The sequence below is a fragment of the Sus scrofa genome, chromosome 16, assembly GCF_000003025.6.
Source record: "Sus scrofa isolate TJ Tabasco breed Duroc chromosome 16, Sscrofa11.1, whole genome shotgun sequence".
In the NCBI taxonomy this organism is placed as follows: Eukaryota; Metazoa; Chordata; class Mammalia; order Artiodactyla; family Suidae; genus Sus; species Sus scrofa.
This window is the reverse complement of record NC_010458.4, coordinates 36,725,348-36,741,092: the sequence shown is the minus strand read 5'-3', so window position 1 is coordinate 36,741,092 and position 15,745 is coordinate 36,725,348. Positions and strand designations below refer to the sequence as shown.

The window sequence follows — 15,745 nt, the reverse complement described above, 5'->3', positions numbered from 1 at the left end:
CAATGAGTTCCATAAACAGAGACCACAGCTATTCTCCAGGCGAAATGCAAAGCACTACCTCATCAGGGAAAATAGCACATAACTTTTGAGGTACCTGGGCTCCAAATATCGTGTACTTTTTTTTTAATGCTGAAAAATGTATAGTAGAATGCAATCTGTGTAGTGTGATTTGAAAAGAGGGTTTTCCCAATATGTATAAACATGCACATTTGGTAAGATTTTTACAGAAAATTGATAATAAAGTCAAGCCAATCCAGGTATTTAAAGGAAGGCTTTCACACCCAGCCCACTAAGAGACCATGTTAAACAGGTCTTGAAAATGATTAACATATACAACATACTTGCAAATACAGCTATGGAACAAGCATTCAGAATTACTTTTTGCATATGGGAATGAGTTCAGCCTCAAGTAACAAAATATCCGACTAGGAATAACTTAACCAAGTAGAGACTGTTTCTTTCATATATCATATACTGTCAAAACTAAAGCACTATAAACTAAAAGAGTAATCATTGTTTGGTACCTGAAAAAAGAAAAATGCTGCCAATGTTTTTTTTGGCAAGTGTCAGTTCTCAGGTCATGGAATAGAACTGAGCCACTGCAGTAACAACTGGCAAGTATAACCTTGAAAAGGAGCCTGGATATTAATTAGTATCATCCACTTGCTGGGAATCTATCATGGGTGGGAACTATGCTGGGCTACACAAAATTTGGAGAGTATGTGATAGCCAAGGAGAGATCTGGGATATACAGTGAGATCTGGAGTTTGGAGAATATGAGCTAAAGATGTAAGTTTCAGAAGTCAGTGTATGGTACTATTTCAAACACCTCAGACTCTTTTAAACCCAGGTAGCATTCCTACCTCCATCTCTTCAGCACTTTGTAGGCCTAGCTGCTAGCTTCTCCTGCAAATTCCCCAGGTATACCCACAAAGCATTATCCTATCTCTCCTCGTATGGGCAGCAAAAAAGCTGTGGCCTTTTGTCTTGCCCAGGGTAGAGACATCCTCTCCACAACGATTTTACCTCCCTGGTCAGCACTCAGTGTTGCTAGCTATAACTTTACCTCAAAGGACTCTTTCCATCTCTATCAGTTTGTTAACTTTTTAAGAGCAGGAACTGTCTCATGTCTAGGCATTCATTTTCGATTGCTCTTGTAACACACTGCCACAAACTTAGTGGCTTAAAGCAATAAAAATGTATCATCTTACCATTCTGGAGATCAGAAGCACAAAATCAGTGTCACTGGGCTAAAGGTGAGCTGTCAAAAGAACTGGATTGCTTTCTGAAGGTCCTAGGGGAGAATCCATTTCCTTGTCTTCTTCAGCTTCTAGACGCTATCTGCACTCTGGCTCATGGCCTCATTTTTCCATCTTCAATGCTGACCGCATGGAGATCTTTGTTATGTTGCCATCTCGCTGGTCCTCCTCCTTCTCCCTTTTCCTTGTCATTACACTGGGCTCACCAGAGTAACACAGCATACTTTCCCCATTTCAAAGTTAGATGATCAGCAACCTTAAATTCCCTTTTGCCATGTAATATATAACCTATTTATCAGTTCCCAGTATCAGGATGTGGAAATCTTTGGGGGAAATCTTTTTCTGCATACTATGATCTGGAATCTATAGCTCAGCACAATGCTTCATGCATTCCAGCACTCAGTGGATGCAAGGGAATAAATGAATGAAATAATTAATACATCTCTCAGTGCTGGGTATTTTTCCCAAACCCAGAAAACAGCCTTACTAATAAGGACACCTGCTCAGTCTATTTTTAGTGGGGTTCAAGAGAAGAGAAAGGTATAAAGGAAATTTTGAAGAGTTTAAAATTACAATCTGGGTACTTTAGGAAATTTAGAATACCTTAAAATTAGGTATCTATAGATGAAAGGAGTAGAAAAGCTTAAAGAAAGAAAATATTTAATACTCAGTCTTCCACCAGTCTAAAGCAAGTAGATAATAAAAATGAATACATATGTGTGTGTGTGTATGTGTAACTGATTCACTTTTCTGTGCACCAAAACTAGCACAACCTTGTAAATCAACTATACTTCAATTTAAAAAAAATAATCTTACCTATAGCTTAGTGTATGAAGGCTACTCTTAAGTTCTTGTAAGTAATCGAGAGAAAACATTTTATTCCTCTGACAAACACTAATGCTAAAAATAATTGTCAAATATTTTGCCAAATCCTATACAAGTATCACAGCCAGACGATCAAAGCAATGAGAACCAACCCACAAAATGTCTTGACCCATCCCCCACCCCGCAGAACTTTGACTCTATTTGTCTTATTTGTCTTATTTGGCTCTCTGTTTTTCCTATTAGTCTGTGAGCTTCCTGCAGATAGTGTTCATTTGCCTCTCTAAATCATTGTTGTAATGCCAGTGTTTGGCACATAGTAGGTGTTCAATCAACCATCAGTGAATGATTTTGTTGAGTGACTATGCACAAAGCACATATTGATTCCAAGGCAGCTTTTCATCATCAGTGCTTTCATCCTTAAACCTGGGGACTTAGGCTTGTTTTAAGTTTCTCTTGGACATTTGCTCTTGGACTCATTCTTCAGACTCTGACCTCTAGATTGTCTTGACATTTATTTGTCAGTTAATTAGCAAACTATTCTCTACCCCACATGGTGAAATAAGAACACTGTGTATCACCACTCTGATTTATGTTACTGACAAAGCCATAGATGTGGAAATTTCTCTTCAGTGTATCTACAGGTTGAGTCTTTAGCAAGGAAACATTCTGTGGGCGTTATCTCAGAACATGTTGTAAGCAAAGTTTATAAATTGGGTTTATTTGATTTTTATTTCACTTTTCAAATCTAACTCTCTTGAATTTGTGAGTAATCTTGTGCAATTATGAAAATGTGATTCATCCCGGGAATCAATTCCAAACACTTTATCCTTTCAAAGATGGGTTGTTTGTCATGATGGGTGAACAGATTTCCAAGCTGTGGTTCATGGAACCACACACACAATTTCCTAGGGGTTGTTGAGATGTCCATTTTTTGGAAAACATGTATTTTACCAAATTCCATGCCAATGAGCCATAAACAACTTTGGTTTCAGAGTACAAAAAAAAAAGTTTTTAAAAACTTGTAATGTTAATGCACATTAAAATAAAGAATATATTTTGTGGAAGTGAGCTCTCTCACCACTGAATTCTGCTTATCACCAACTCCAATTCCAACTGCATCAAAGTAGTAGCTTAAGATAATAGAATACCGAGCAAGTAAGGAGTATGGTGATTTGATCAGTCCATAAGCCTATATTTATCTGGACTATACTTAAGAGGAACAATATTGTACAAACTTAAGGTTTGAGAACAGGGACCCTCAGCCAGACTTCCTGAGTTTGATTCTCAGGTTGGCCAGTTAGTTACTAGCTGTGTGACCTTGAAAAAAGTATTCTCTACTATAAAATAGAATATGATAATAAAAGAAACCATCTAAATGAATCGTTCCAAGGATTAACTATATTAATATACGTAAAAATCAAAGTGCAGGGTTTGGTACAGGGTACATGCTATTACTATTACCACTGTCTGGAGCTCCCCATAATTGCTCTATGCCTGTTCTCTCTCTACATGGCAAGTAGTCCCAAGCCCGCAAGCGTCATCCAGGCTACATAATACTCCCAAGTGCACAGCGCCATCCCTGGCTGCTCCTCTGAGCTTCAGGGGCACACAGCTGAAGTCCTCCTGGCACGGCCCCTTGGAAAGCTTATAAGGGTCTCAAACCTCACAGGTCTACAACAGAACTGTTGACATCCTCACAAATCTGCTTTTCTCAAAGTGTTCCTTTGTAAGTGGCAATGCCATATACTCTAGTGCTCAGGCCAAAAACCTTGGACTAATCTTGTTCCCACAGTCCTCATTACCTACAACAAACATACTAAAAATATCCAGTTCTTTTTTTTTTTTTTTTTTTTTTTTTCCTATGCCCCTGGCTTCCACCCTAATCCAAGAAACCATGGCCTTTTGCCTGGGCTGCCAGAGCAAGGGCTTTTACTAGCTCCTCCATACCCACTCTGCTCCTTCTAATCCATTTTCCACAGTCACAGCTTATCATCACCTCCAGATAGTCAGAACTCCTCACTGTGGCCTAGAAGAGCCCAAATGATTTGACTCCTGTCTCCTGGAACAACCTCAAATCTGACCACTGGACTCTGTCCTTACTGGAACAAGCCCTACTGTCTCAAGGCCTCTGTGTTTGCTTTTTCCTCCCCTTGAGACGTTCTTCCCGGAGAGCTTTGTGTGGTTGGTTCTTTCTTTCCATTTATCTCTCAGCTCAGAGTTTCTCCCCCAGAGGGCTCCACTCCCATCCCTGCAGCTGTTCCCCATTAGCTCTGATGGTTGGATTACCCTATGTTATTCACTGGGTCATATTTATCGCTAGCTAAAATTAGCTTGCTTGTATTGGGGGTATCCATTATTGACTGGTCTATACTGGCCACCCAATAGACCCTATGGCAGAATAACAGCCTCCCAAAGATGTCTACATCCTAATCCTCAGAATCTGGGAGTATGTTACCTTACATAGCAGAAGGGAATTTGCAGTGTGTTAAGGTTAAAGGTCTTGAGATGGAGAGATTATCCTGAATTATCCGGGTGGGCCCAATGTAATTAGATAGGCCTTATAAAAGATAGGCCTTATAAAAGAACTACAAGAGTCCAAACAGAAGGTCCCAGTAAGAGAAAAAGGAGATGTGACAATGAGAGCAGAAGTCAGCAGGATACACTTGGGGGAGGGAGGAAGGGGAAACATACCATGCAGTGCAGGCAGCCTCCAGAACTAGACACTGAAAAAGGCAAAGAAATGGACTCTCCCCTAAGCCCCCCAAAGAACACAGCCCAGCTGACACCTTGATTTTAGCTCCAGAAGACCAATTTTGGATTTTTTACCACCAGCACCAGTAAGAAAATACATTTGTGTAATTTGTTTGTGGTAATTTGTTACAGCACCAACAGGAAATGAGTACAGGCCCTCAAATACGGTTTGTTGAAAAAACAAATGGATTCTAAGTGTTGGGGATAAGCAGCAAAGAAAAAAAAATGCAGATATACCTTTCTGCCCTCATAAAGGTTATAATCTAGTGGAGGAATAAATAAAAATAAATAAATATATATTTTGTGATAAAGTAGAAGGTAATAAACACAGGGGGGAAATAAACCAGGCAAAAGATGTAGGAAGGGCTGAATGGACTTGCAGGAAGTTATTGGATTTTTTTTTTGTTTTGGTTTGGTTTTTAGGCCCACGCCCATGGCACATGCAAGTTCCCAGGCTAGGGGTCGAATCAGAGGGGCAGCCGCCAAACTATGCCACAACCTCAGCAATGTGGGATCTGAGCCACATCTGTGAACTACACCACAGCTCACAGCAACACCAGATCTCTAACCCACTGAGCGAGGCCAGGGATCAAACCCACATCCTCACGGATAATAGATTCGTTTCTGCTGCACCGCAACAGGAAATCCTAATTTTTTTATTATAATTGATTTACAATGTTCTGTCAATTTTTGATGTACAGCAAAGTGACCCAGTTATACATACATATATATATATATATATATATATGAGATATATACATATATACATTCTTTTTCTCATATTGCAATTTTAAACAGCACTTTTAGGGATGGTCTCAATGAGAAAGAGAGAGCTGAAACAAACACTTGGAGGAGGGGTGGCAGCAGCAATGCAGACAAGGGAGAAGAGGATTCTAGGTTGAGGGAACAGCTAGTGGGAAGGGATGACTAGAAGGGATGGTGCCTAATGTGTCAAAGGAGCGACCTGGAGGCCAGTGAGGCTAGAACAGAGGCATGAAGGGAAAGTAGCTGGACTGTGGTCAGAGAGGTTGGTTGGTAAGAGTGGATTACAGAAGCCATTGCAAGAATGGGGGCTATTAATCCACATGACAGGGGAGTCTTCTGAGCAAAGAAATGCCATCACCTGATTTACATTTTGAAAGGACAATTTGGGCTGATGCAAGGTTTCAATGGGACAATGAAAGAAGCAGAAGCATCATTTAGAAGACTTGGCCTTGTTCCAGAGGAGGGAGGAAGAGTGCCTGGACCACATGTTGGCCATGAAGGTTCCCCTACCTGAAACAAATTTACCCTGCTGCTGGCCAACCTCGGCTCTTTCTGAAGACTCAGCTAAGTATTACTTCCTCTTGTTCCTTCTCCACCCAAATTTCTACTTCTCCTCCTTCCCAAAACAGAGATTTTATTTCCATCTCTGAACCCCCATAACATCCTGCACTATCTTCCTTATTTTTAACAAAAAGTTATTTTGAAATAATTTTAGACTCATGAGAAGTTGCAAAAGCAGCAAAGAAAATTCCAATATACTCTTTGCCCAGTTTCCCCTCATGATAACATCTTATATAACCATGGTACATTATCAAAGCCAGAGAAGTAATACTGGTAAATACTCTACAGACATTACTCAGACTTCATCAATTTTATATGCTTCTTGTGTGTATACGTGTGCATTTCTACAAAATTTTATCTGAAGTGTAGATCTTTGTAACCACTACCATGATCAAGATACAGAACTTGTCCATCACCATAAAGAAATTCCTTCTTACTACCTCTGTATGGTTAGACTCTCTCCAGTCATAGCTCCAACCAACTACTGTTCTATTCTCCATCATTATAATTTTGTCAGTTTAAGAATGCTAAATAAATGGAATCATAGACTATATTACCTTTTAAGCCTTGCTCATTTCACTCACCATACTTTGGAGATAAATCCTCAATATATCCTCGAGATAAATCCAACTTGTTCTGTTTATCAATAGTCCACTACCTTTAATTGCTGAGTGGTATTCCATTGCATGGATGTACCAGAGTTTGTCTATCCCATTACCCATGGAAAAACATTTGGGTTGTTTCCAGTTTAGGGATATTATGGACATTGCTTCTATGAACATTTATGAATAGGTTCCTTGAGAACATAAGTTTTAATTCCTCTAGGATAAATATCTAGGAGGGTAATTGCTGGAGCATATGGTAAGTAAATGTATAATTTTCTAAAAACCTGCCAAACCCTTTCCAGAGTGGTTGTTTCATTATTCATTCTCACCACCAATGTATGAGAGACCCGAATGCTCTGGATCTTTGAAAAAAATTATATTATCAGTATTCTTTTTTAATTTTAGTCTTTTTAAATAGATTGTGGTGATGCTTTGTTATAGCTTTAATTAGCAAAGTCCCTAATGGCTAATTATGTTGAACATCTTTTCATGGCCTTATTGGCTATCTGTAATATCTTCTCTAGTGAGGTATCTGTTCAATGTTTTGCCCATTTTCTAACTGGGTTGCTTATCGTCTTGTTATTGAGTTTAGAGTGTCCTTTATATATTCTGGCTGAAAATCTTTTTTCCAATAATGTGATCTGCAAATAGCTCTCCCCATCTGTGACTTGTCCCTTCATTCTCTTAACAAAATCTTTCTCAGAGCAGAAGTTGCTAATTTTCATAAAGTATAATTTATTGATTTTTCTTTTACATACTGGTTTTGGTGTCATATCTAAAACTTTTGGCTAAGTCTTAAGTTTTAAAGGTTTTCTCTTATGTTTTCTTCTAAAAATTTTTATAGATTTTTATGTTACATTTAAATTTCTGATCCACTTTGAGTTAATTATTGTATAAGGTGTGAATTTTAGGTTGAGGTCCATTTTTGTGCCAATGGATATCAAATTGTTCTTTTTTTTTTTTCTCTTTTTGCCTTTTCTAGGGCCACTTCACTGGATCCTTAACCCACTGAGCAAGGGCAGTGATCGAACCAGGAACCTCATGGTTCCTAGTTGGATTCGTTAACCACTGCGTCACAACGGAACTCCTCAAATTGTTCTAATGTCATCCGTTGAAAAGACTGTCCTTTCTTTTCGAATTGCTTTTGCACTTCTCAGCCATACTTTTGTATCCTATTTCTGGAGTTTTGACTTTTTTCCATATCACACTGTGTTTTAATTGTTGAAGTCCTTGTCTCTCTCCCTGGACTTGAACCTAAGGATTGTGTTTTTCTCGATCATGCATCTAGGACATTTGGCACAATGTCTGTCCTATGGTAAACAGAGACTGAATAAAAGTTTGTTAAGTGAATGAAAGAAACTTGGCTCCTTTGGTTTTTGTAAATGATGATCTACCTAGTCAGTTTACATTTGAGAGGCAATAAAAAGCATTTTCACTGAATTATGTTATCCTCTCCAACATTTACTTGGTGCCATCCATTCACATAACATAACAGTGTTTTGAATCAATCAAGACATTACTATATTTTGTGAACTATGTGCACAAAGGTACTTACTCTAAGGGACCACAATATGAGATATGGTCCTTGTTCCTACCTAACTTGCATCTTGCAACACAGGGCAGTGGTTAACAAGCAGGCAATTTGTGCTCAATCGAAACTGAGATGAGTCCTATATAGCCATGTACTAGCTGTGTGATCTTGGGTACATTATTTAATTCCTTTTTTGGCTATGCCAGCAGCATGCAAAAGTTCCCAGGCAAGGAATTGAACCCATGCCAGAGCACTGACAACAAGTCACAGCAGTGACAATGCCTAATCCTCAAATAGTAGGCCACCAGGGAACTCCTAATTTCTAAAGCCTTAGTTATTCAAGATGTGCGATGTTGATGATAATAGCGCATACTCCATAAGGGTGTTGCCAAGATGAAATCTGATGATGCATCTGAAGTCTTACTTAGCATAGTGTCCTCCTAGCATTTAGTACAGACTTAATAAATGCTAGCTGCCATTAATTATTTCCATTTATCAATGTTATATATATATAAATTTTATTATATATAACATCACTGTAACTAAGGAAGAGTTCTTTGAGACAGACTTGATGAGGCTTCAGCAAAATGAATCAAGAAACATCGCTGTTCCATCTTGCAACCTAAGTCAAAATTATAAATCAATTTTCAAAACCACTTCATGGTCAGTGGTCCTTCTGGTTTCTAGCTAAATCAAAAAATCTTATATAAATAAGCATGAAGTGTTTTCAAATCAGGAGTAAGTGCCTTTCAGAATTGCATCAGTGACATGGAAGTATTTACCCAATAAAAGAGAAAGTTCTAACTTAGCAGGCCACATTTTGATTACAGAGGACTGGCTATCCCAAAAAGTTAAATAAAACTATCTTTGCTCTTAGGAAACCATTTAAGTTTGCAATAGAAATGGCACTTATGTGAATACAATTCTCTTTACAATCATTAATCCCATCTCTTTGAACATCCTAATGGGCTTTAGTGAATTTTGTAATTATTCTATGCTTTCTATAAAGACATTACCCTAAGTGCTAATTATAAAAAGTACATAAACATTTGGTATTTTAACACATTTTTTTATCCTTCATAATCTCAATATGTTTTATCATTTCTTAAGTACTTACCGAGAGTTCTCTTCTGGCTATAGATAGTAGTGGACGAAATGAGAGTAAAATAGAGTTCCAATGCCTCAAAGCTCTCATTGAGATGTACTTGTGGGTCATAGGTAAGTGGAGAGGGCAAATTTTTGCTGGCGCCTAAGATAGTTCCTAAGCAGTTGAGATGTGTTTTGACCGCAGGTCTTCGTTGGGGGAGCCCACTGCATCTTTCTATTAAGAAAATCTACAACATATCCAGATAGCATATGCTTGGTGACATTTTTGAAAACACTATTGCACCCACTGGGGCCAGTGTGTCAACTGTCAATTCCCTGAAAATTCCACCCTGACAACCTGAAGCAAAGACAAGTTTATTGCTTTCTGAAGTAAAGAAGACCACCTACCTTGACAGAGTTTTCGTAGCATCTGGGGGGGAATAGAAAAAGACAAGATAAAAGATACTTAGGAGGTTTGAGGTCTAATTTAAGGTGAATTTTTTCATTGGGGGAAGTGGAATGAGGTAGCTTGACTAGGATTGGGCAAAGGTCATGACAACATTATTAGGACATGTGAGGTGAGATTTGGGAGGGAGTCTTAAAGAGTGGTCAGTTCTTAGGTGAACCACATAGCGAGATCTAGTGTGATGAGAAGAGGTAAGGAAGCTAGCTGAGTGGTCCATTTTTCAGAAAAATGGATTTTCCAGATGTTTCTGAAATAAGTAACAAAATTACTTTTAACTTTACCTTCCTAGATGAGAACTTCTTGGAACAATATCATCCTGTTAATAAAGTGATAGCTGTGTGGTTGCAGCTGATTTTAGCTCTCAAGGAGCTGATGCACATCTGATTTGGTGTGTGAGAACCTCTTAGCCCCCACCTCTCACCACTGATGCCCTCTAGGTTAGAGATTTTTTTTATTCTTTTCTTTGGGTTAAGGTATTGATGTCTCTAGGATGCCTCTCTTGAAATATGATTCCCTTGGAAGTGGTAGGAAAATACATTTTTAAGAGTATAAAAATTAATCAGTAACTATAGACTATTTAATGATTAAATCGATTACTGGATGATTAAATATGAGAAGTCATTCCCCTTGAAGGCCCTAAGGGTAAGGAGCATGAAAGGAAGTTTTTTGAAGATGAAGGGATGGGGAGCTGACTGCTGGACTGGAACTTAGGCCACTGCCTCAGGAGATGGCTGCTTCTCTGAAGATACTGTGGTCTAAGGAAACCATGGCAACTTATGTGGATTCAAGTATGGATATGGGAGACGTACTGGAAAAATTACCTTTTCATGTTGTCTCTCTAAAAACAATCTGTGGCTTCTATTTAGATTCTCAGGGGATTCTTCCCCAAAAGTCACCACCCCTCCTCTTACAAGTGTCTACTGGGGTTTCCCCACAGTGCCCCCTGCAGGATCACACAGTATACTATGAGCTCATATATACCAGCTATTTTCATTATGATGAAATTTTGAAGTTCAAACCACATAGAGACCAAATAAATTAAATATATACATATAAGCCCATTTGTACAACTCAAGTTTACTCTATCTTTTATAGAATATCATTGTTTTACTATTTTAGACCCTTTCTAGTAAAAAGGCTCTCTTAAATCTTATCTTTTCTATGTAATACTTTTACATCTATTTTTCTCTTCATATTTTTTATCTTTCCGGTGAAATAAAGATATGCAGATAGATATAGATAAATGAATCATACATTATTTTTTTCCAGTATGGCCCATGTCAACTCCCTTAAATTTACCATGAAACTCCTTCATTGCTACTATTCTCTAGGTTAAATCCTTTTACAAGTCTTTTTCTCTGTTATTCTTAAGTACCACTCTACTCACATAGGTTAAGGCTCTAACAGGCATCTCCTAACTTCACCCATTCTATACCCTCCTCTATCTCACCTGGAATTCTCTTCCCTTTTAAAGATTATTGGAGAAGTCGATTTCCTCAATCTCTCAAAATGTGCCTATCTCATTTCCAGTTCCTATATTTCTTATTCCCTTCTGAATCCACTATTCTAAAAGAGATTTCATTTCCTTCCATTTCATAAATATCTTCTTACCTATCACCATCACTAACCCTTCCAGTATCACCAAGACACTGGTTATCAGATCTTTCTTCTGTTAGCATGTAAAAATAATCTTTAACTGGAAGAGTAGATGGTTTTCCTTAAAATATTAATACCATTAAGATAAGAACCTGAAGATACATATATGTAAAATTGTTTTTTTCTTATAACAAAGATGGCATTCTAGGAGATTAATGAAGTAACTAAAAATTTTGTCATTTCCTGGTATTTTGCTTCATGAGAAATTTATCCCAAAAAAGGGAAACTAGAAAAAAGGTAGGAAGTGCACACAAGGTTCTAAAGTAATAATAAAGGTGCAGGGATTTAATCTAAAATCAATTTGAAACCATTAAATCTTTCAACTTGGTGATGATAATTTGCATTTTGAAAAGCTACAAAATAGTGACTAGATTATAGGGAGAAAACTAAAAGGCCATCTCGGCAGTCAAAGTGAGAGAAAACGGCAGCTTGGGTTTCAGTTATTAGAAAGAAGCCAAGGGGTTATAAATAACTGGCAGATGTCAATAAGACCTTGTGGTAAATTGTGTATGGCTGTGAGGAAGAGAGAATGTTACAGTGGATTCTTAGTTTTCTGACTTACATAGCACTCAATGGAAAGTAGCACCACTCATTTAAATGGGAAGCATTACAACTACATTTTCCAAAAGGTAGACACCAGCCACATTTAAATGGATTAAAATAAAATAAAATTTAAAATGCAGTTCCTCAGTCATACTAGTCTCACTTCCAGTGCTCATTAACCACATGTAGCCCCTGGCTACCAAACTGGCCAGTGCAGATAGAGAACATTTCCATTACTGCAGACATTCTACTGGATAACACTGCACTGGAAGACAACCATGTAGTAGGGACGGCCAGGAGCTGTCACTTTGTTACCTAGATGTTAAAGGTTCTTTTACTAATGATTATGCCAAGAAACTCACACGTTTGCTCTTCAGCTAAACATACCAGATCACTTCTGTGTGCTGTTTCCATAAACCCTTTTGCCTAAAATGCAGTAAAAGGGCATGTTCAATGACCTCACCCACATGAAGTTTAGTCGGTACATATTAATTGGAGGGAAGAAACTGAGATCATCACAGTGGAGTGTTGGTCCCCAGTGATACTGAATACTTTAGTTTGAGTTTTCCCAAAAGCATATGCTAAGAAACTAGTTTTGTGAAAAATCATTTATTTTGGAGGAGATAACAAGAAGCTCAGGGAGGGAGGGAAAAAGAAAATGAAAGAAGAAATAGAAGAAAACCAATAAAGGGTACATTAATGAGTGGGTTATTGCTGTGGACAATGGGGTCCAATCCTGCTAGGGACCTGTGGAAGACTGAGAAATGCACTCAAAACATTCCTTCCAAGAGGTGAGGAACCTAGGATATTCATCTACCAATTCCAATTTCTTGTTGATTGAAGGTTATTCCTGGGGAATTAAACCCTCAACCCACCCAGCTTTTCTGAAGTACTGTTGAGCCTACTTTGGTCATAGAGAGAGTACTCAGACAGGGAAACAAGGGAAATCACTGACATACATAGGAACCCTCTGCAAGTGACTTTTGGGATAGGCAAGAATAAGTGGCACAAGTACCAACTGCATCTGCTCTCCTGTTTCACTCTTTCCAAGTCTGGGAAACCATTTCCTTTAGCATTTTAGTAACCATCTAAAGGGTGTCTCATCCCACAATCCATGTAAGACAAGAGGAGAACACAAACCCAAAAGGATTTGCTCATAGGGTCACCAGCTACAGGCAGATATGGAGGGACAATCATGAATTCAGTTTTAGACATACTGAGTTTGAATTCTCCTTGAATCATCCAAGTGGTAATATCACATAGACACTGGATATACAAGCCTGGAGCTCAGATGAGCAATTAGAAAAAAACATAGGCATCGATACATTATCTACACATAGGTGTATTTGAAGCCATGGAAACAGAAGACATTGCCTACAAAGAAATTGTGCCAGTGAATGAGAAGGAGGTCTTGAACTTAAGGAACTGCCTGGATCATTGCCTAGGTAGAAGAAGATAAGCCCAGGAAGAAGAGATGAGGCAGAGCAGGAGCTGCCAGAGAAGAAGGAAAACAATCCAGGTAGCAAGAAGCCAAGAGAGTAGGGAAGAGAGTGTTGCATGTTCTTCACAGATTCAAGTCAACAAAAGAACAGTACAGTAAAATCTACACTACGTGGTAGTGAGATATGGGAGATTATCAAAAGTAACTTATTCATTTAAGCTGAAATCTCAAGCTGGATTTGAGGTTGGTGTAATTGTCTTTGTTCACAAACTAAAATGGTGCCCATTAAATGGAACTCATTCAATACTGAGAAGTTTATCATATTAATGCAAATTAGAAGTTGACAGAGTGATTACAGAAAATAAGGGTTTTTTTTTTTTTTTTTCTCTAAAGGGAACAAATGTAAGTATCAAGTAATCTATCAGGTCTCCATACATAGTGTTCTCTGAATTTCTTCCCACATAAACAAACCTTGAATATAATAACTTAAACTTTACTATCTTGTAGAAAATTTGATTTAAAAAATAATGCTAGCAACAATATGGCAGAGAAAATGATTATGTAAGATTCTCAAGTGTTTACAATAAAAAAATAAATTAGATCAGGCATGAGTCAGACGAAACAAATTACAAGCAATCAGCTAAATCCAATGAATACTAGGAGAGAATAAACGTATGCAACCCAGGCAGCCCACACACAGGAGGAAGCTCTGAGAGAGCTGCAAAGTCAGTTAGAAACAAAAGCTTTCTGTATTTTGAGGGTGAGTAGAAAATACATCATGAGAGCTTTGAGTGTTCTAGTATGTTACTTCTCAAGCTATTCAAGATGTCTTCGTGCCGAGTGGGTCTGAGACAGGCCTCTGCTTCTAGCCAAAGCCCTCATGTGTGTGTACAAATACAAGTACACCCACAAGCAATTTCATCAGTTTTAATAATATCAGGTCCTAGAGAGGTAACAAATGAACAAAACACATCTAAGAGGAGAAACAGAAACAAAAACCACACAAATACAGGGCAAATGACAATCTGCGATTCCTTACTGTATGAAAAGACCTCTGCCGAGAGTCCTCTATCTGACAGGACACTAACCCAGAGCCCAGAATGAAGGAATGGAATTTAGAGCAGCTTCTCACATTCCAACGTGGGGAATCTCTTTAAAAATGCAGATTTGGATTCAGCGGTTCTGGGGTAGAGCCTGAGATTCAATATAAAATAAGCCCAAGTATTGCTGATGCTACTAGTCTTTGGACAGCTTTTTGAGTAGTAAGGTTGGGACAAAAACCTAGAAGTGGAAGTTTTACCCCAACAAGAGTAAATAGCTGTATGAGATGAAAATGAGGGAGAAGACTCAAGGCCACCGTACCAGGAAGAGAATGAGGAAGATCACCACATACAGGTGGCCAGAGACAGCAGGCTGTGGGTAAGCACCAGAAGCGGAGGTCTCATAGAGGGAGCACCCTCTTCTCATAGGAGCTTATGGAGATTCAAAGCAGCAGCCTAGAACAAGAGTCAACCTCAGACACTCCACTGTATCAACCACAGAGATGTGAATCAGATCTGAAAGACCCAACTAAAGCAGGATAAGAAAAGTGCAGTTATTCTTTACATAGACAACAGGTGAGACTTTTAAAAGTTTAAACTGAGACAAAGAAACTCACCTATGGAAGACTGTCTGCTAGGGTGGATATAAATTTACAGAAAAAAAAAAAAAATCAAGCTCTCCCAGCTATTCCTAACTGGAATTGATGCAGTGCATGGTAGCAATGGGCAACTAGTAACAGCAAAGTAAAGGCATCTGTACCTTGGCTTAGCTGTCAGCAGAAGACAGCCCATAGCCTAAGTTAGTGGCCCTTTGTAATGGTGGCAATATTTCAACCCTCTTTATCCTGCCCGGCTGAGGCATGATGCCCACCAGTGTCATCAAAGCAGGGACTAGAGTGGTTCTTCACACAATAAAGTACAATTCCAGTTCTTTGCATTCTAAGTAATAGGTCTAAATGCAGAGCACTCAAACACTGTTGATGGAGCCTGCTGGAGATATGACTTTATTTTATATTTGTTTAAAACCCATGCTATTTATATTTAATATAAAGTGTCCCCATTGTAAGGATAAGTTTCCAAGACCTTACAGTTCTCCCAACTTCCTATAAACTTAGGATCAAGGTGAGAAATCCTGAAGGTAATTTTCAAACCCCTTCCCCACGAGCTTCTTGCCTATGCAAGAAACTGTCACCAATCTCTATATAGATACGAAGCT

At 38.4% G+C, this 15,745-nt stretch overlaps 1 long non-coding RNA gene and 1 other non-coding gene across 3 annotated transcripts in view; both read right to left on the bottom strand.

The window, feature by feature from the left end:
* LOC110257260 overlaps positions 1–15,745 on the bottom strand; it is a 130,980-nt gene that overhangs the window by 30,084 nt on the left and 85,151 nt on the right. Inside the window, exons 3-4 of one of the 2 annotated variants that reach the window (XR_002339620.1) lie at positions 9,792–9,813; positions 8,626–8,919 (exon numbers count right to left, since the gene is read on the bottom strand). The exons of the other annotated variant lie outside the window; for it this stretch is intronic. This is a non-coding gene — a long non-coding RNA (uncharacterized LOC110257260). Of the gene's footprint in view, positions 1–8,625; positions 8,920–9,791; positions 9,814–15,745 lie in introns of those variants that run through there. 2 annotated transcript variants of the gene reach the window in all.
* Positions 2,198–2,284, bottom strand: MIR9799 (microRNA 9799). The gene has a single exon (NR_128481.1). It is a non-coding gene; the product is annotated as a microRNA 9799 (primary transcript).